Source organism: Stigmatopora nigra, chromosome 4, assembly GCF_051989575.1.
Source record: "Stigmatopora nigra isolate UIUO_SnigA chromosome 4, RoL_Snig_1.1, whole genome shotgun sequence".
In the NCBI taxonomy this organism is placed as follows: Eukaryota; Metazoa; Chordata; class Actinopteri; order Syngnathiformes; family Syngnathidae; genus Stigmatopora; species Stigmatopora nigra.
The window spans coordinates 5,793,086-5,812,343 of record NC_135511.1 but is presented as its reverse complement, the minus strand read 5'-3'; the positions used below and the strand labels follow the sequence as shown (position 1 = coordinate 5,812,343).

Here is a 19,258-nt window from a genome sequence, read left to right as displayed (position 1 = left end):
CATTGGCGGGATTGCTATTTGCCTCCAACCGCCCCGTAGAGAGGATGGTAGATTGAAGTTATTTTATGCTTGGCTTAGCCCTATCTTCCACTCTTCTGCATCACATCGTCTTCCCTTTTCGCCCTACTGCTCGCCTATTCCAAAAAGCTCTCATCCTGCTCATAGGGGGTTATCCATAACAGTTTTAAAGTATGTTTGATTTTATGGGGGCTTTACAGTTGAACAAAATGCTTTATGCATTGCATTGCATCTTGGATTTACTTTATTCTTTTTTTGTTCACAATGCACTTGTTCTTTCAAGACAGAATGTTTATTAGCTTGTTACAAACAATAGTTTATAAACTACAAATAGTCATCTGCTTTGTAACTTAGTTGTTCAATTGCTACCAGCCCTTCCAGTTCAGATAGATTGGATGTCTACAAGTGATAAACTCAATTAAATCCACAGTAGATTGATGAACTACCATGGGGCTGCTGCCCAAAAAAATGTCTATTATGGTGAAATAATGACAGCGGTATTTTTACAAAATGTTACAGAAAAAAACATGGGGAAACTGTAAACTATACACGTTAAAACTGTTTTGTTGTTTTAATTTGCCTGTAAATCTTTCAAAATTTTCTCTCTTTTTGAGAGCAGCATGGCACTATTACTGCATTATTTTACTTATAAATGTAATGTTTTTTTCTATTGATTTGTACAAGTGCAGCTAAAAACGAATAGAATATCTCGACCTCTATTGTATATGTCCCAGAGAAGCATGTTGCTGCTGTGTGTTCTAGACTGTAGGTGTTCTAGCTTTAAGTGTTGAGCACATTAGGGGGACGTGGGTAATGATGTGTGATGCTCTTGTTTTTTGCCAGGCCAACCTTACAGTTCACACCCCATTCCCAGCCCAATGTTTTTTCTCGGATTCCCTTCATCACCAGTCGGCTTCTAAACTGCAGCCAGCTACAGTATTTCTAGACTTAACCAATGCTTGCACATACATACAGTATGCCCATAGACTGTTAAGGGCTTAAAGATATTCACACACACAGATTTTAGTTATTTTTGCTACAGAACAATCAGTCGACCCGGCCACCCTGAGCACACAACAATATTTTGACTCATTCCTAAGATGAAATCGTAAGGTCATTGTATAAGTAGAAGTCAACCTTGATTCGCCATTTCAAGATGCAAACATGTGTGGGCTCACTATTACCCATATAAATATTGTCTGCCAAATCTGTCAGAAACATGGAGCTGCATATTGAATCCTTTGTTGCCATTATGATAAGAACGATGCTCGGGATTCAGAGTATTTCCTCACCTACCATTCTTGGCTCTGGTTGTGACACGCGGACAAATCTAGGTGATAAAAACTTCTTCCCAAGTGCTTACCTTTTATTACCTTTAGTGCTTACCTGAACCAGTGCAGTAAAAGGCCAAGGGTGAGTGTAGCCACTTCACAATGGCAATAATATATATGAGAAGATATTGGAAATGCTGATTAGGGAGAGACAAGACATTGTAGAATTCGAAAGTCAATAATGGGAGAGGATTTTGATGAATGGATCTCTCAGTATATTCTGATATCCTTCTAAATTGCTTTACTGTGTTCTATTTTTTCGGGTTTCAATGTATGCCCGAAGCTCCATCAGGTTCTAGAAATAGATCTCACTTTATATGGATGATGGTATAGGTTGTATAATGTAGTTGTATCTCCAATGCAGTGGCTCAGACAACACACCACAAAAAACCCCGACACATATTGTTCTCATATATGCACAATGAATGTGCAGGAGTGGTGGACTCAACACACACATTTAATGTGCCTTTGAGTACATACATATATTTTTATTGCTGCTCATATCACCCTCATACTAAGTCATCTAAAGGAGAGCATGATCTACACCTAAACATTAATCATCATTCATTGTATGTTAATAAATTCAGGATTTCTCCATTTACCATGCGGACGTTCACCCGTGCTGGAAATGCAACCTTTCCAGAGCTCATAAATCACACACACTGAGTCATCTGACAAAGTACTCTAAACAGGCTGAGTTGCTGTGATCCCTGGGGCACAAACACAGGCATCTAATGTGACGGAATCAGAGCGAGGACCGCAGATTTTTCAGGCTTCTTGTAAACCAACATAGGGAAATAAAATACAATAAATCTACTGAATGTACACAGAACAGCTCCCAACAAACTTAATGCAATTGAAGAAAACATGAGTTAACACATTGTTTTAATGTGATTTCTAATAAATTGAAAATTAACATTTTTGTAGAGTTGTTTTTATTTTAATTATTTCACCTGTCGGTTTCTATATTACAGGTGTTAATATAAAGGCAGAGTTTTAAGACACCTTTTTAAAAAAAAATAAAAATGAAGACAAAATAATTTAAAAAATTGCTAGTAAAAGGCTAAAAAAGAGACATAAGACTTTTTATTGTTCAATGTATGTTTATGTATTTAATTATTTTTATTTTCTGTGTCAACAACATCTATAATTGGTTATTTGTCTCTGAAAATTGTTGCAGATTTTTTTTTGGTGGACATAATGGCTGACCAATGTAATCTATAACTACAATTTGGCTTAGTACAAAATCAATCTGACACCCCAGGTCTATACGTAACATTTCTTAAAGGTCAAAGAAGTCTAACCAATACTCACATGAACATCAAGCATGCAAACCAAGAAATAAATCCTGTTTATCAAAGACATTGAGCAGGTCTTGTAACATTGGTTTGGGATGGAGGGACAATATCTATGCAGAAGAATAATGTGATTGAAATACACCCAGGATTATTGAATCTTGTGTAAATGGAGGTTTTTAGAATACCTAATACGCCCGGTTCCAGATATTTGCTATTGATAGCTTTTCAGAAGATTGGCCAACTCATTTTTATTTGTGTTGTGTTTGTGGGATAAAGACACAATGAAAAGGTAATATCGCAATTGGCTACGTAATCTTTTTGGAGCGAGACAGACAACAATGGGCGAATGAATCATATTCACAAACTCAAATTATTTTATAATAAAAAGGTTTTCAAGCATCAAATTGAAGCCTTTTTTCGTTTTGCCAAAATGCAAAGCACCTCATTTTGTGGAACACAAACTGAAATTAGCGTCTTGCACATTTGGGAGCCCTGGTACTGGCAGCAAAAATGTATTGTTGATTTTCCCGTACTGTGATTTTACCACATTATTTCAACTTTCGACAAATGCCTCCCATACTTGGCTCGCTGTTCAATTTGTTTAAAGTTCTCCATCAGTATTTGTCTTTATGGAGTAATCTTCCAGTTTAATATGATTACCAAAAGGAGTCAGGAATCTGGGCCATTACATTAGCTTTTCCTGCCTCAGTATGACAAATCTCTTCCCAATTTGAGTAGCCCCGAAATTTTGGGTGCTATTCAGGTGTAAGGCGGTTGTTGTCCTTCATGACAGATTAGATTATTTTTAGCCTTGGGGGAAAGGCTCATCATTGTCTTCCTTCACACCCAAATAAGAATGTCTTTTTACCTTTTGCAAAGTGGTCACATGATCTCTGGGCTGTTTATACTTGCTTTATTCTTAAGATTAAGAGATTAAAGGATTTACGGTAAGGGGAAAACGACACGGTCACCATTGCCAACATTGGGCCTTTGAAAAGCCTGATCTTGTCAAAACAGGCTTTGAGTCAGTGTGGCAGTTGTGTACATTATGGAGTAGACCCTCTGTAGTGTGATTAGGGAGATCATGTCATTGAATGTTAATGACCATTGTGTTTGCTGTGTGGAAATGAGCGCCCTCTGATCTGCAAAACACTTCTGCTGAGTATGTAGAATCATTTCTGTGGAGGTTTTGTGGAAATAGAGCTGCTCTCCAATAGAAAACATTATTTATCTCTTCTCTTTTCTCTTGTTTCCTCCTTTTACCCCCCTTTGGGTCTCTGGATCCTTTCCTATCTCTTCTCTGTTACCGAACCCTTCTGCTGGCTCCCTGGAGACGAGAGGACGGCTGCTTTTTTCTGACTCCAGAAGTTGGTCGTGATTAATTGATTCGACATCTGATGGAACGTGTGTAATGTCTCTTGCTCTTCCCTCCCCTGCCGCTCCAGTCTTGCCACTTGCTCAGATGAGCGGCAACCATTAATGTGTTCTGCATATATTTATGTAGTATATAGACGTGTTTGATAGGAGAAATGTGTTTATCCCAGCGATGTCTATGTTCCTTTGTAAAGTCCACGAAGCGTTTGTGTCCCTGGCAATTCGTGGTATTGTTTGCTGTTGCCCTTGGAGAAAACAAATTCTCTACACTGATGTATTCTCACTGACTTCATAACAATAGGCTTTGCAGTACATGGCTAACATTCAACGTGCTCTTCTTCATGTATTTCTTAGATGACTTTATATTGTCTTTACACAATTTTGCAATGTTGCACCACATAAACAGAGCTGATTCTTTAGTCACTTTAGTCTGGATGCCTTTGTTTCATTCATTCAAAGTTTAGTCGTCTTCCTATTTCTCCATTCCTGCTGTCTTGTTGTCTGGTCCACAGCCATTTTTTGTCAAAAAGAAAGATATACTAAATGGGAAAGTTTTATGTCTAGTCCAAAAATACAAAAGGATTTGTTTTGTTGATTATTTTTTTGAGTGATTTGTTGACGTAAATGATGTCCTGATACTATATAGTATATATATTTCACATCCTTCTTCAATAACATCGATAATTACCTAAAATGAAGTGCAGTTTACATGTAATGTAAGTTCAATCTACATGATAGAAGTCCAGTATAACTTCCAATTTCCAATTTAGTTGGAAATTATTATAATTATTATAATTAATTATTATAATTTAATTTCCAACTTTCCAATTTAGTTAAAATGTTCCGGTACATCGTTGATTTTATTTTTGGAGAATTCTATCAAAACTTGAAAAATCAAGTGAAATTGGTTGACTTGATAATTCAAGCTCTGCCAAGTAAAGATCAACCAAATTGTTGAATAAAAACACCAGGCTCGTTTATTTTTCACGATTTTTGTTTTAAGGAATTAAAAGTAAATGATTTGGGTCATTTTTTTCCTAAATGAGAAATTTGATCTCATTAGCTGCCAATGATTGCGAAAGACATCCATTTTCCGCTCCTATGTACTGAAACATGATCATTTCCATGGATTCGACATCTATATATCATTTTCAATGGTATTTAAGTTATAACTAGAAATATTTAACAATTTGAGTTGCTGTGAAAATTACATCTTAGGAAAAAAGGAAACCACATTACTCTTCAATAGTTTAGGCCGGAATAGCCTTTATGTTATGAAAAAGACACGTTTGGTATATAGCACGCCGCCAGGGAATGATCAAGTGTGCATCTCATCGACCGACATCCCTTTCCCCATTACCCTGACATTTCATCCCTACATTTAATTTCAGGCCTTTCTAAAGAGCAGGTAATAGTGCAGAGGGGTACAGGGACCCAGAATTAAGCAGTTTTGCTCCGAAGGGTAATTTGCTGTGATAAATGTGCCTTCGTTGCTAACTAATAATACATATTTTAAGTAGCAGCGGCATGTCTCCATGGCCCAGTAAAGGTAGCATCATTATTAATGGGGGGGGGGGGGGGGGGGGGGGGGCTCTGCGTGTTTTAGTCGGGTTACGGCACCAAGGTCAGAGCTATGTTTCACTGAATTAAAAGCCATTTTGAGCTATGGCACTGCTAATCAACTCAGACCTAAAGGTGCATAGCTCAGTTATAATGAGGCACCGATGAATTTAAATAAACAGCAAGATCTAGTGATTTATAAAGGCAATGCGCTATCCTTAGAGCTCGTTACCCAGTGACGGATACACTTAAGTTTTGGGGCGTCTTTTCCCACAGGCGTTTGAGCTTTTAACCAAGTAATGTCAACCACCGTTGTTGGCGAGTCGGCATCGACAGCAAGAAAATTATCCCTGCCGTTTTAAAAAGTGAAGACACAATACCAGATTAATGGTAATGTATGCTTGCGAAATCTGCCATTTTTCTCTATTCCTTCTCATGTTTTTCATAGGTGTCAAAACTACCCCTGAGTTTTAGACCTGTGAATTCATCATCATATCTTCACAAAGGGGTTTTCATATATCCTGAAAGGAAGCCAAATTCTTGATAGTGGAAATGTTTTGCATTTAAAGGATGCTTTTGGTTGGGTTATATGATGCCGATGGAGCAGGAAGAGAAAAAAATTACTTCATTGTAAAGTCACCAAAATATTGAAATTACTCTCCTTAGAAATACCCCAAACTTTGCTGTTAACCTCCTGATATAATATGCTGATAAGGAACTTTCCACCATGATAGCTTTTGATGTTCAGACACTATTCCCGCATGCGAATGATTCCCCCTCCTTATTGAGCATGTATATCTTAATCTTGCGACCCCGGGAGGTTAGTTGAGTCTTCATGTGAGGCCAGATGGGGCAGCGGTGCTTGTACTTGTCAGGATGCTCCCCTGCTGATCCTGTTGAGGCATGTCTGGACATTAGCCACTTCATAATTTTCTTTGTTGACTGTCATTTTTGTGTTGCCACTTGAAGGGCATCGCATGCTAATGCATGAATTTAGTCCGGTGACATCTTCTTATATGTTGAAATTGACTGCCCAAACAGGATTCAGGATATTAGCTCATATGGCAAACCAATCTATCAGTCTCAATCTGAAAACCTTATGTTCTCTTAGGTAAATTCATATTTTCAGTGTTCAAACTACTTTTAGCATGTTGATATGGTGAATTATTCTTAAATGAGTTGAGCCTATCTTTCAAGTTTAATTTTCTAATCTATAACTTAAATATTCTTATATAAACTACCACAGCACATAATTTGTAAATACTATAATGAGTTAACAAATACACAGTGCTAGATCTTTTTTTTTTTTTCTTCAAAACTTAATACTATTTTTATGGACTTAGGTGTCTCTCCAGGACTTTAGTATGTTTTCATTTCATCTTCCATACAACCCATCTGGCGTAGGGCAAGAGGCAGACTAAACTTTAGATTGGTCGCTAATCAGTCGTGGGGCACACAGAGAGACAACACACCACCCACCCCCAATCATATGGCCACCAGCGGGAATCAAATCCGCGCCTGGCCGCACTGAAATCAAGCGAGTGAAACTCTACAGTCGACTAACACTTTAGATTAGATTAGATTAGAATTTTATTTCATCCCGTACTCGAAAAACTTCCTTGATTACAGTAGAAGAAGAGTGGCATACACAGAGCAAGCCATGCGACTGGTGGGGTCGAGTAGCAAAGGTCGCAAAACAACAAAGCAAAAATGAGCCCGTGAGGTCGGTGCACCTACTTTTCCTCATCTTAAATGATAGATAATATTTTAATTTTCAATGGACAAATATGTTAGCTGTCATTCAAAATTCACTTGTTAGATTTCCCATCTGATCTTTTGCCATTCACTGCAATTCTTTGCCTGCTCCTCATTTCAAAGTAATTTTCCTTCTTGACACCACAGCTCAGCATATGTGCCAATTTCTGTCTCGCCTCCTGAATGGGTGATTTGTAAAGCCATGTTCACCTCAACACTCAGAAGCTTTACTCAGGAACGAGCTTGCCAGGTGTTTGAGCTGTCAGTTCGCACCGTTTTCAAGAACTCGCCAAAGGGAACGTAACAGGCAGGCTCAGCAAATTGAGTCCGATTTGTGTGCTTATAGTGAAATAAATGTCTTTAAGTATCGCTTTACAAGTATGGTATTGGTCCACTCCATAAGTAATTCACTTGTGGGGAAGCTTTGTCTTAATTCCTTGATATGAGCCCTTGTATTAACACAATTCTGGAACGACCTGGAGTAAATTTTACTTTGACATTTTAATTAAACGTCCTACCTTTTAAATTTCAAGCAATATATTTTTATTATGATTACTTGTCTTTAGACCAAATCTGAAAAAATGAAATACAAAAACAAGGATGCTTAAAAATATTTTATAACACCAAGCTCTCTTTGATAAAAACACTTTTCTCACTTAGAATTTTTTTTTTCTTCAGGAAACCCACCGACAAAAAGTGAAACCTAAAGGAGGTGGAGGCTATATTTAGGTAAGTTACCAATATAATATAATCTATTGTGACGATGTAACTCATCTCCCATCCCATCTCATTTTCTGAACGGCTTTATACTCATTAGGGTTGTGGGGGTGCTGGATTCTATCCCAGCAGACTCTGGGCCAAAGGCGGGGGACACCCTGAATAGGTGGCCAGCCAATCGCAGTGCACGAGGAGACGGACAACCATTCACGCTCACACTCATACTTAAGGGCAATTTAGAGTGCCAAATCAGCCTACCATGCATGTCTTTGGAATGTGAGAGGAAATCGGAGTACCCATGCAGGCCCATGCAAACTCCACACAGGAGGACTGAACTGGATTTGAACCTAGGACCCCAGACCGCCCAACTTTCTGTATATCTTTGTAATATGAGGTTGAAGCAGTGACTACATTTTTGGTTAATAAGGATATAAACTCCTTCATAGATGGATTGGCCTAGGAATACGTTCCTTTCTCAACCGGCTTTAGATGCTTGGCTGTTGAAGTTGATGGTGAGCCTCGAGGTTTCTTGCCTGTAAGTCATGGCGGTCACTTTGACCCCTGGAAACATCCCGCTTAGAAAATGAGAGGCCCCGCTCGGCTTCCTGGCTCACAACCGGGAAGTGCCCCTTGCCCGCACCCGCCCCGATGATTAATGCCAACCCTGTTCAGCCACAAACCTTTCTGCCTCAGATAATGCCAGGCAGCAAGCGTGGCTGACACTTTTAATGTATAATTAAGTAGAAAAAGTCAGCAGCGGCTATGCAAATTTTTTCAAATGATAAATGATGCTGTACAGCAGCAGGGATTGATTTGGTGTAAATGAAACTAATTAAGGAAATGTCAAACATAATTAATAAAACAGGTTTAAGCTGCAAAACATTGTCAATGGAATGAATGAGGAGGCATTGGCGCCCATTGTTCAGGCTTTATTTAGGTCTTGTGTTTAGCTTGTTCCCTGCTCCAGAATGCTCCTTCCCCTCCTCGCTGCCTCCACCAGCAATTCCCTAAGAGCAGGAAAATAAATTTGCTTGTCTCTCCACTGACTGTAGAAATTAATTGCTGAAATCTTGTCCCATCCAAGTGTTACATTCACATGCAGGACATTAACATAACTAATTTGAAAGAGCTCAAATGAGTGCATAATAGCGCTCCGTCACCATGCATGACAGTCGCTGGTCATACCAAATTAGCTTGGTTTTATAATTGAAAATCCCTACCCCCTTCATTCTATCTCATTTTTATGGAATTTTGCCGTGTATTGCTTTGCGTTCAGTTTTTCTGATAAGAACAAAGGTTTCATAATTTACAAAGTCAGAGTGCTTGACCTATAATTAGGGTGATAGGTAGAGGCAGAGGGTGCTTGCCAAGTTGCGGTGGCAGACTCTGATCCTTAGTCCTGGTAATGATGCTGGGGACCTTGTGGCCCAGAGGGAGACGGAAGAATAATGGGCCGGACTATTTTTATGGGGGTGCAAAGCAGCCGCCGGGATGCTGATGCTTGGTATATGGTGCGAAGCGGCAGGGGCGAGCAGAGGGCTCAAGGGGGGTGGGCCAAGTAGGGTGAACGCTCAACCTGTCATACCGCCATGCCCATCAGTTTTCTATGTCAGGCTAACGCACTGTTGGTGGCCTCTGTGCCCCCATGCCAGCCGCTGCCCTTGCCACAGAAGGAGAAGACTGAGAGGGGGGGAGGGAAATGGAGGACAAAACATCTGCCACCATAATCAGAACACAAAGATGCAAGTTTGGAAGTGATGCATCTCTATATAAACATTATTTGACCTGTTCTCATTGTTTGGTTTTGGGGCAAATGAAGTAATTCATCTGATTTGAGTGCACAATTTCAACAGAATTTTTGATTTCATGTTACTATTTCATCACTTTGTCAAAGTCTGGTTCCAAGCTACCTCACAGTTATTGTGTTTGAGCGAAAAACTTTCTGGAGAACTTATGGCTTCTATTGTTTTTGTCTACTCAGTATACTCTCGAAGCTATGTGATTCATCTTATTCCCGCACCACAATTCTCTTGAGTGTCTCAAAACCCCAAAACAAAAGAGCACAATAACAACAGAAAACAAAAGAAAAGACAAAAAATAAAAAACAAGAATACGATAGAATTAAGTCATTGTTTTTATTCCTGTTGGAATTTTGTAGTTTTTTCAAGAGTAAATTTAGAGAAAGTGAATGATCATTTTTAAATACCATGGACAGCGATCAATGTCTAATCTCTTACTACTAGGAGCGGCTGGCAGTGAATGATGACAAACATTTAAAGCAAATGACAACGTCAAATTCCATTCAAGTGAAAGACTTTTTCACAAAGTATTTAGATTTATAATATCAATCACACAGTTATCAGATATCTGATAATGAAAAAATAATGTTTTATCAGAAATAATGAGATCGCTTATAAGCGCAGCCATTGCGTGCCAAACATAATATCCGTAATGCTGGGCGCGACCAGCACATAAATGCATATATACACTCCAAAAATTGAAAGACTAGCAGGTGAAATGCATGCACGCTTCATAGTTTAGTTCTATCAAGGAAATTTATTCTTTTTTTCACCTAAGACAACTTAAATTCCTCCCAAGTTTATTAAATGTTGTTTCTCCCAAAAGGCGCGCATACTGCAGTAGATAGTCAATGTGTGACATGTAGAGAGGACAATCTCAGATCCTCATATTTGATTTGCTAAATAAGTATTCATACTTTCATTTTCTGAACCGGGTTATCCTCACAAGGCTTGTGGTATTGATTAATATCTTCATCTTTTAGATATGGTACTTTGTTTACAAGAAACCTGTTTATTAAAACTGGCAAAACATAGCAAAATTGTTTTGTATTTCTACTAGGTAATGTAATAAATCGGTCGAAGTCCATTGAATCGAACCATATTGACCTAAATTTTGGCAGAATTATCAATTTACTATACAATATTATATTATCATTAAATTGGTGATTTACAACCCTAGAAATTTTACATGATCAGATTTGCAGAAATAACCACCGAGAAGACCTTTACAAGTACTTTATAAAGTCAGCAGCACAGTGTGACGTGTTTCACCTTCCTTGTGCTTCCTTGAGCTCGAACTCTTTCATCCAACCTCCAAAATGCCAAGGGTCATGAGTCAAACATATGCAGCAAGGATAACAATTTATTACTCCACATTTGCCTGATAATTTTTCTCCTTTGACAAGCTTAGGTAAATCATATTGCCTACTCTATAATGTATGAGAACCGTGCGGGCTTGATGAGTATGCTCTGTTGCTATTGGGTGTTTCCCGTGAGGCTTTTTGGTTCCCATAAGACCAATAAGGCTTGTCTCTGCTACAACATGACTGGTAGTACAGGTAGGGGTTCAGGTATTTATAGCAGCTATATGCAAATGGATCAGTGCCATGTTGGACTGTTAGAGCAGAGAGGTGACAGTTAAACACATGGACGTGGAAATAGAAACATATTCCCCCCCTCTTTCTGAGACAAGCCTAATCAGTAAGAAAGGTCTCCTCTCATTTCATTTGAATATATTCATCTTGGATTCTTAAGTGTCTCTCTCCTACCATGCATAGCATTCCTTCATGCTGAAGGCTCGTTATTTTCAAGCATAGGCTTAGCTTCACTCTCTGGTCTCTGGTGTCAAAACTGTACTAACCAAACTTCACAGTTTCACCCACTCATACGACATACCAATATTGGTTGTTACAAAACCTTCTACTGTAGCCATAGTTTGGAAACACTGCTTGTTGGTTACCGTCATAGCCAGTAAAAAGGGTAAGTGAGATACATTTCAAAATTTCAGTTCAGAAAATTGGGGATTTACAATTGATGTGTCAATTTTTGTTGATTTTTAAGTAATTACCCTTTTGGAGTGCCTAATAAATCTGTATGTTTCTTCTCCACATTAGCCAACAAACAAACATGCAATGGCGAGTGGCCCCCAATCCCTGTCCTTCTTTCTAAAAATTCTTAGGGATTGAATCATCAACTATATAGTTTTGTTTTACTGCACAAGTTAACCAAAATTTATTTCTGAGAATGATCAAAAGACTTTATTATGGCTGTACAATTATTAAGGCGTAAAATCAACATCTAGATTGCTACCACTTATGACAAAAAGGGGCTTTTTGTGAAAAGACAGCAGTGAATTTAATGCTGATAATTTGTTCTAGTAACTCATCAAACTATGCTCACTGGATGAGACAAGCTTGAACTTACTTCCTAATGATTATCTGCAACTCAAAAATTGCTCTGATCTCATTTGCAAATATGTGTAAGTACTAATGGTTTACAAACTTTTTATTTGCAGCCTTGCCAATAAATGTTGATACAATACTAAAAAGTTAGAATATATGTCAGGAGTACAGTAGTATTTTAATTTTTTATTTGTTTCTTATTTTATATTGAATTGGCCAGATGCTCCAAGTGTTACACCAACTTATTTTTGTTTCCTTATTAAAACTTTTCTGGTTCTCTGACAATCTGCCTTTCATTAACTTTTTGGGCCGTGGGGCATTGGTGAGTCGGTAGCCCTCCAAGTAAGCCAACAACATGGAGGAACTCTGGGAAATGTGTAAAAGAAACAATGGCACATTGTCACAGCCTTTGTTATGTACTGCATGGCTGTCTCATTCCCTCAGTCCAGTGATGCTTTGACCTCTGTGAGGAGGTTAATACCCACCAGTGGGAATATTTTAGTTTATGGAACCTATAGTTGGAGCGTTGCAACACCCACTTATAGAGCAAAGGGCGAGCATTACTGTTATACAGCTGCCACGCAGATATCTCAAAAGTCTGGAGCTTCTCTGTGTGTCTCACTGGAGGCAAAGGATTCGAGCAAGTCGTGTAAATTTAAACTGGCAAACTTTCTGATGGAAATAGCACTGACCCCAGAGTGGTCTTGTCTCGGGTTGAAGCATTGTTGTAATCAATACAGGCTCTCGCGGGGACGGTAGGCGAGGACCTTTCGTTCCTCCGTTTGTGGAAATAATGGAGAAGACTATTTGTTATTTTTTCCCAGACATGTGGCAAACAGATATGGCCAGGGCATTGCAGGTTATGAAGCTGGCTCAGGGAAACAAATATCTACAAAGAGGAGTGCTTTATCATGAAACAAACAGCACAGGCTTGTTCTGAAGCTGTAGGGAGCTAGCAGGTCACTGGGGCACTGTTTGACCAGCTCATCTTAAAAAGGGCTCTATGATGTATTTTGTTCACCAACACTGGGGACTTTGAGAACAGGAACTGAACTCTCTGCTAAGATCTGTATTAAGTCCTTTGGACATTCACAAGTTCACAAGTTTAATTTATATCTTTTTCCTAGGCAGTCATGAAATATACTTCTGTTAGATACTGAAACACAGATTATAAGTATTCTCCAAGGCTTTTCTTGCATGAAAATTACGATCTTTCTCAATTTCAAAAAGGAGTACAGTGGTACCTGTAATTACAAAATTAAGTGGTTCCAGTACTTATTTAATAACATAAGGAAGCAGTATTTTAAATGTAAATTTTCAAATTCCATCCGGTGTCCTAAAAAACAGTAAAAAATAATCAAACTGGCCCAATTTGTATGAAATATCTGAAAAACATAAGAAAAACATGGTTCATTATTGTGTTAAAAGGAATCAAAACCATGAGAAAACTTTGTTTCTATTCGGGCAGGTGCATAAATCTAAGGAGAAAGCTAATGTTAGGCCACAGACAAAGCACACAAACTCACAAGCACATAAACACATTGTATTGGGGGATTTTCTTACTTGTTTTCATAAATTTGAACAGTAATTTGTATATCAAAGGGTTTCCGTAACCTGAAAATCTCGTACGTAGAAGCATTCGTAAGTAGAGTTACCACTGTATTGTGTGAATATTGACCTTAGTATAAATACTCTTTACTAACACTTTGTTTTGGCATGGGTCACATAAGCCACAGTTCTGGTTTATTTCAAAAGGGCCACACTCAAGTTGGAACTTTGATGATTTGTAACTTGACTCTGACTTGTGAAAAAAAAAACACTCAAAATTGACTCACTTGGGCTGGAGGATCCACATTTCGAATAGACTTGGCAGTCCATAGACTCATCTCAACTTGGGAGGGTGACTTGAGACTCGACAAGCTGATGCAGATAATTTTAAGCAGGCAGTCTGTGGCACACAGCAGATTTTTTTTCCCTTTGAGGTCTGTGACTGCCTCGGTCTCAGGAACAATCACAGCCACAGTGGGTTCTGTTATTCACAGAGTAATCAATTTAGCATTTCAAAAATTCTAAAATGCAGAAAGGTCAAATGTGAGATGTGTGATCTCATTTTTAAAAACCGAAATGGTGCCACATCAACGTTTGTCCGGCGTATGATGCAGATGTTTCATGACAATACAAGATACAAGTTTGACCAAGCTGTTTCTCTGTGATTTGATGGCTTTATTTTAATGTCACACAGAGGGAAGTTATATGCCTGAGCAGGAATGAAATTCAGTTTCTTTTTCCATACTCCTTTCAATCAAGCATTGATTGTGCTTTGTTTTTCCTTCAAAATGCTATTTGTACCACCTATAAATGCGAGCTCTGAAATGAACTTCACATGCAAATCGAGCTTGGCACAGCCTTCTTGTTCAGCCTGGCTGGTCACAACTTGGTTGAATGTCATATTTATTCCCGTGTTTTGTCAGGAAATTGACTTCCTGCACGTTTGCAGCAGAGCCGAGCATATGGCCGTGGCTCTCTAGAGATGACAGCCTAGCGGAGCGGGAGCTCGCCGGTGCCGCTGCCCTGCTCTGGCGGCAGATGCTTCGGGCTTCTCCACGATTAAGTGGAGATCATCACTGTTTTCTTTGAGCACCGCTGTGCCTTGTACTCTGAAGTGTTCCGTTAATCACTGGCTGTCTTCTCTGCCTTCTACACACAAGCTGTCAAAGCGTTCATTAAGTTCCAACCTCCCTCGCACACCTCGCTTGCTCGCCAGGAAAATAAATTGAGGGCCTGTAACTTGGTAGACAGCCCCGCTGCAGGAAAACATCACTTTCTTGCAAGAACTTGCTAGAGGGAGCATAAAAAACATGTTTTTGTGCATGTTTGTTGGATTGGGGAATGTTATTGCCTATTCTTGTGCGGTTCATTCATATTTAAAGCATTTGATATTAAGTGTAAACAATGCGAAAGAAGAGTTGCACTTACTTTGTGGCACCAAATGTTTTCTCCAGACTCTACGCTTATCGATTGTGTTTCAGTTTCTTTTTTTTTTCTTGTACAGGCCTCTGAGGAACCGAAAGAAATTCTGTCTGGTTTTCAAATGATGGCCCCTCCTTTTCTTTCCGCATATTATTAGGGAAATCACATTTACAGTTGTCAGTACCGCATTAATCCTGTGCATGCTATGTGTGTGGAGTTTATCAAAACCAAATAGTAAGAAATATGCTGTCTGGGAACAATAGGGATTGAGGCGTTTTCTTTGTTTGTGCCGACATTCACCCAAAAAGCTGCACCGGCCCCACTTTCATTTTTGTCATACAAACAATAATCCGTTGTTGTTAAACATCATGACACGCTTGAACCCTGATTGATCTTCATCTGCTGCACAAATAATAATGTGATTACAGGGTTTTCCCAGCCTCTCTCCCCTCAGCAGTGGAAAAATGACATTAAAAATTTCCCTTTCACGTTAATCGCCTCAGTTTAAAGTATACCTTCGTTCACCATAGACCCTATAATGCCTCTTTTCTTCTTCTTCCTAAAAAAAATCCAAATAACCTATTTGCTGAACACTCCCACACACACATTGCTTAGCTCTTTCACACCATTATTCTGTCGCTATCAAAGCCTTCCTTGTGTGTCCCTGTGCAGCGCCCATTCTTCCATAATAGAAGAGAAGCATTCGGCTGGTAATTCTATAAATCCAAAGTTTGTCAATCAAAGATCCTGCTGGATTTCCAGGATAAAGCTTTTGAGACTAACATCTTGTTTGGATAAGCAAAAATTGGTTTCCAAGTATTTGTATGGTCTATTTCTAAAATTTGTTAGGCATGCAGAATATAGTGTTTTTTGTGGCATCCACTCAATAGTACCATCTGATTTGTATATATTCTGTCCGGAATTATATTCAATTTTCAAACAAACTGATTTGTGTTAAAAAATATATGTGACTTCTAATTAGCGAACAAGAATGAGTTGATGGAAAGCTCAAGATTTCCATTAAATTTGGAATTGTATTTCTGTATTTAGTAATTTATTGGCTGCCATTGGAAAATTATCTTTAATTAATTAATCTAATTGTGTGATTGTGTGCATACATTTGTCCCCCAAACTGCTACACGACACAAAAAACCTTTATTTTGATAAATCTATTCATAAGAGTACAAATTGCCATTGTGCACTTGGCTCGCTACAGCAAATTTTTAGACAAGGAAATTCCTTGTCAGGAGCTGCCAAGGGAAAAGGTGTCATTTTGACGGCGCACACACTCAAACGGCTGTTGCGGAAGCATAAGTGTTTGCCACGCTTCGGTGGCAGTGCGTATGATTTCCACGCTGACCACAGGTGACGCCAACACTGTAGTCCTGAGACGAACCCTCCCGCCCCACCTCTTGAAGCAGAATAATGCTACCGTGATGTTAGCAGAGAGACATAGGAGGCAAAGTATGTGAGATGCTGGCAAAGTAAGTGCAGTTTGCACTTTTAGAACTTCCCCATTGTTAGCGCAGAAGTTGGAGCCAATGCACTATGTGAGAAGACAGTGTGGGAGTATAGCGACCTAAACTTCTATATCCATATCCCTCAGGGGGAACCTCAAAAGATGCTTGCTCTGCTCCTCCTCTCGGGCTAAGAAATGAGTGAAGCAGCGAGGTAGTCTCAGCTGTGCAAGATGCCTGACTGGCCCCTTCCGAGACCTATTAACATGACCTAGACAAGTCTTCTCAAAATACACACCCCAGCCCGTGACATGCTTTAGCACCGCGTTGTGCAAGTCATTCCCCCGCTCTCGAGAAATCTCTGTGGACACCTTTTATCGTATGTAGTTCTCTTCCTTGCAAAGTTAAAGTGTGTGGAAGATGCATTATACCCTCAGTGTAAATTAGAGAATATGGATTTTGTGACCTTGTTTTAGTTTGAGCCATTCTCCTAACTGTTCGCTAATATGTCCCCCATGAATATGAAGCTGAAAACACATTTAAAACACATCAATAATTCTGTACATTTCCTTCCGGAAAACAAATTCTGTTAATAGGATTTTGTCAATGTGATTTGAATAATGATCTCAAAACATCCAATTTTAGGCTACTTAACTAAATAGAATATTACTGATTGCTACACTTATTCATGGTTCGGCTTTTGGTAACCTTCTTTTCAGTTTCTTGCCAAGAGCCAATTTTCTCTCAATTAAAGCATGATATTAGCACTCACGAGGGCATAAACAGAAATAACTGTATATGACGGAATATCATGGCTTGATTATGAGCTTAAATGTGAGGGCGTGGTTAGATTTGCTTTCCGTAGTCATATCAGAGGACGTAAAAAAAAAAAATCTGTTTTTTTTCTTTGTATGTATGCTTTTTGTAAGTAGGTTCAAAGGATAAAACAAAGCAATTCAAGTAAACGTTTAACTGTGTACTATTTACAGCACTAGAGTTACAATCCAAGCATGGCATGCAGCCCAATTGAATGCGCACACAGGTGATCGAGAACTGTCATTTTTGTGGGGAAACTCTAAAAACGCATGGTGTACTGTACTTGTTTTTGAAAAGAGAACGAACACTATAAGTATGGCAAAAGATTTGGAGAGTTAGGTTTGCCTATGAGCCAAAGTCAATTTGTGTAACCTGTCCTCGCTTGTGTGTTGAATGCGACTTAACAATGTAGACGCTATAGAGGCCTGAAAATAGTGCCATTATCCCATACAGTAGCTTCGTCAGATATATAGAAAAAAAAAAAGATGAGCATGGACAGCGCCTTCCAAAACTCCCTGGAAAGTGAAAAAGATTTGCTGTCACTACCCTTCATGACATGAAGTCCTGCCTAGCGCCCTGTGATTTGTCGTTCCTGTTCAGAGCGGCTCGGCAATAGTATTAAAATCCCAAAAGACTAAACTAATTTGCGGTGTAAATTGTGCATGGGAAAAGTTGGCTGGCTTGGCAAGCTAGAAGATGTCTGGCTGCCACCTAGATACAGATACTAACTATTCCAATACTGCCTTGTATATTTTCACAATGGCGTGGTACATTACAGTATCAGCATCAGGTGTGGGATGGGATTGACAGAATTTATACTACCTAATACTTGCTTGTTGAATCATTTAATCTAAAATTTCATGACCCTCTAGTTTTATTGTAGTGTTTAATTTATATATATATATATATATATATATATAATATGATACTAATAGAAAGAAAAAACCCACAACGAGACTATTGGTTATTGCAATAATTTCTGAGGGAAAACTGTTATTGTGGCAGGTCCTACCATATCATTGTCAACTGGAAGAAAAATCACGTTCAACTTTGGGATTCCTCTGTGCTTGGTTTAAATGGGAACGTTCAAAGGAAAACAAATGGACATAAGAATAACAGGTGTATTTGAACAATAGTCGATGGTGAGTTGACTTAACTTAGCAGAGTGCCGTCGTAGTAAATGGCAGCAGATGCTCGCAGTTCGAGAGAGCATGTCCCAGTCAGAGGAGAAAAGTGATGGCATCTACATTAATACTACCTTAATGGCCCATCTGGTGCTCCATAGGGTCCCTAACTGCGCCATCGACTCATACGTGTTTGACAGGCAGTCTCCAACGCACCAGACGCGCATGGCATGCCAAATGGAGGAGAGATGCCTCCATGGTGCACAGATCTGTCAAACTCGCCGTCGACGCAGAGGCGAGCGAAGTTGAGGCAAGTTTTCACACGTGATTGCTTCCTGACACAAATGGAGAGAAACAGAGGCCAAGAGAGCCACTTGGCTTGTCTCTTTCCTGCGTCCTCGCCTCAAATTCGCACACTTAATCACATACACCTTCACCAACACACACAAACATACACACACTCGTCTGCTGGATGCTAAGCATCCGTGACCAGATTAAACGTGAGTGAGAAAGCCAGGTTAAGATTAGCCAGTGGTGGATTCTCTGTGCACTGATGGAAAAGTCAGATAGCAAATATTATTTTCGCTCCGAGTCACAGCCTCTCTCTGTAAACAAATACTGGAACAAATTACTTCAT

The 19,258-nt window shown here is 39.1% G+C and overlaps 1 long non-coding RNA gene across 6 annotated transcripts in view; it reads left to right on the top strand.

Annotated features, from left to right (window-relative positions):
• The window catches only part of LOC144195663 (uncharacterized), a 131,730-nt gene that overhangs the window by 9,254 nt on the left and 103,218 nt on the right, over nucleotides 1–19,258 (top strand). For 4 of the 6 annotated variants that reach the window (XR_013326124.1, XR_013326123.1, XR_013326125.1 and 1 more), the window contains exons 1-2: nucleotides 3,612–3,809; nucleotides 8,015–8,065. This is a non-coding gene — a long non-coding RNA (uncharacterized LOC144195663). Of the gene's footprint in view, nucleotides 1–3,611; nucleotides 3,810–3,980; nucleotides 4,052–8,014; nucleotides 8,066–19,258 lie in introns of those variants that run through there. The other 2 variants (XR_013326128.1, XR_013326126.1) reach the window with 2 other exon arrangements.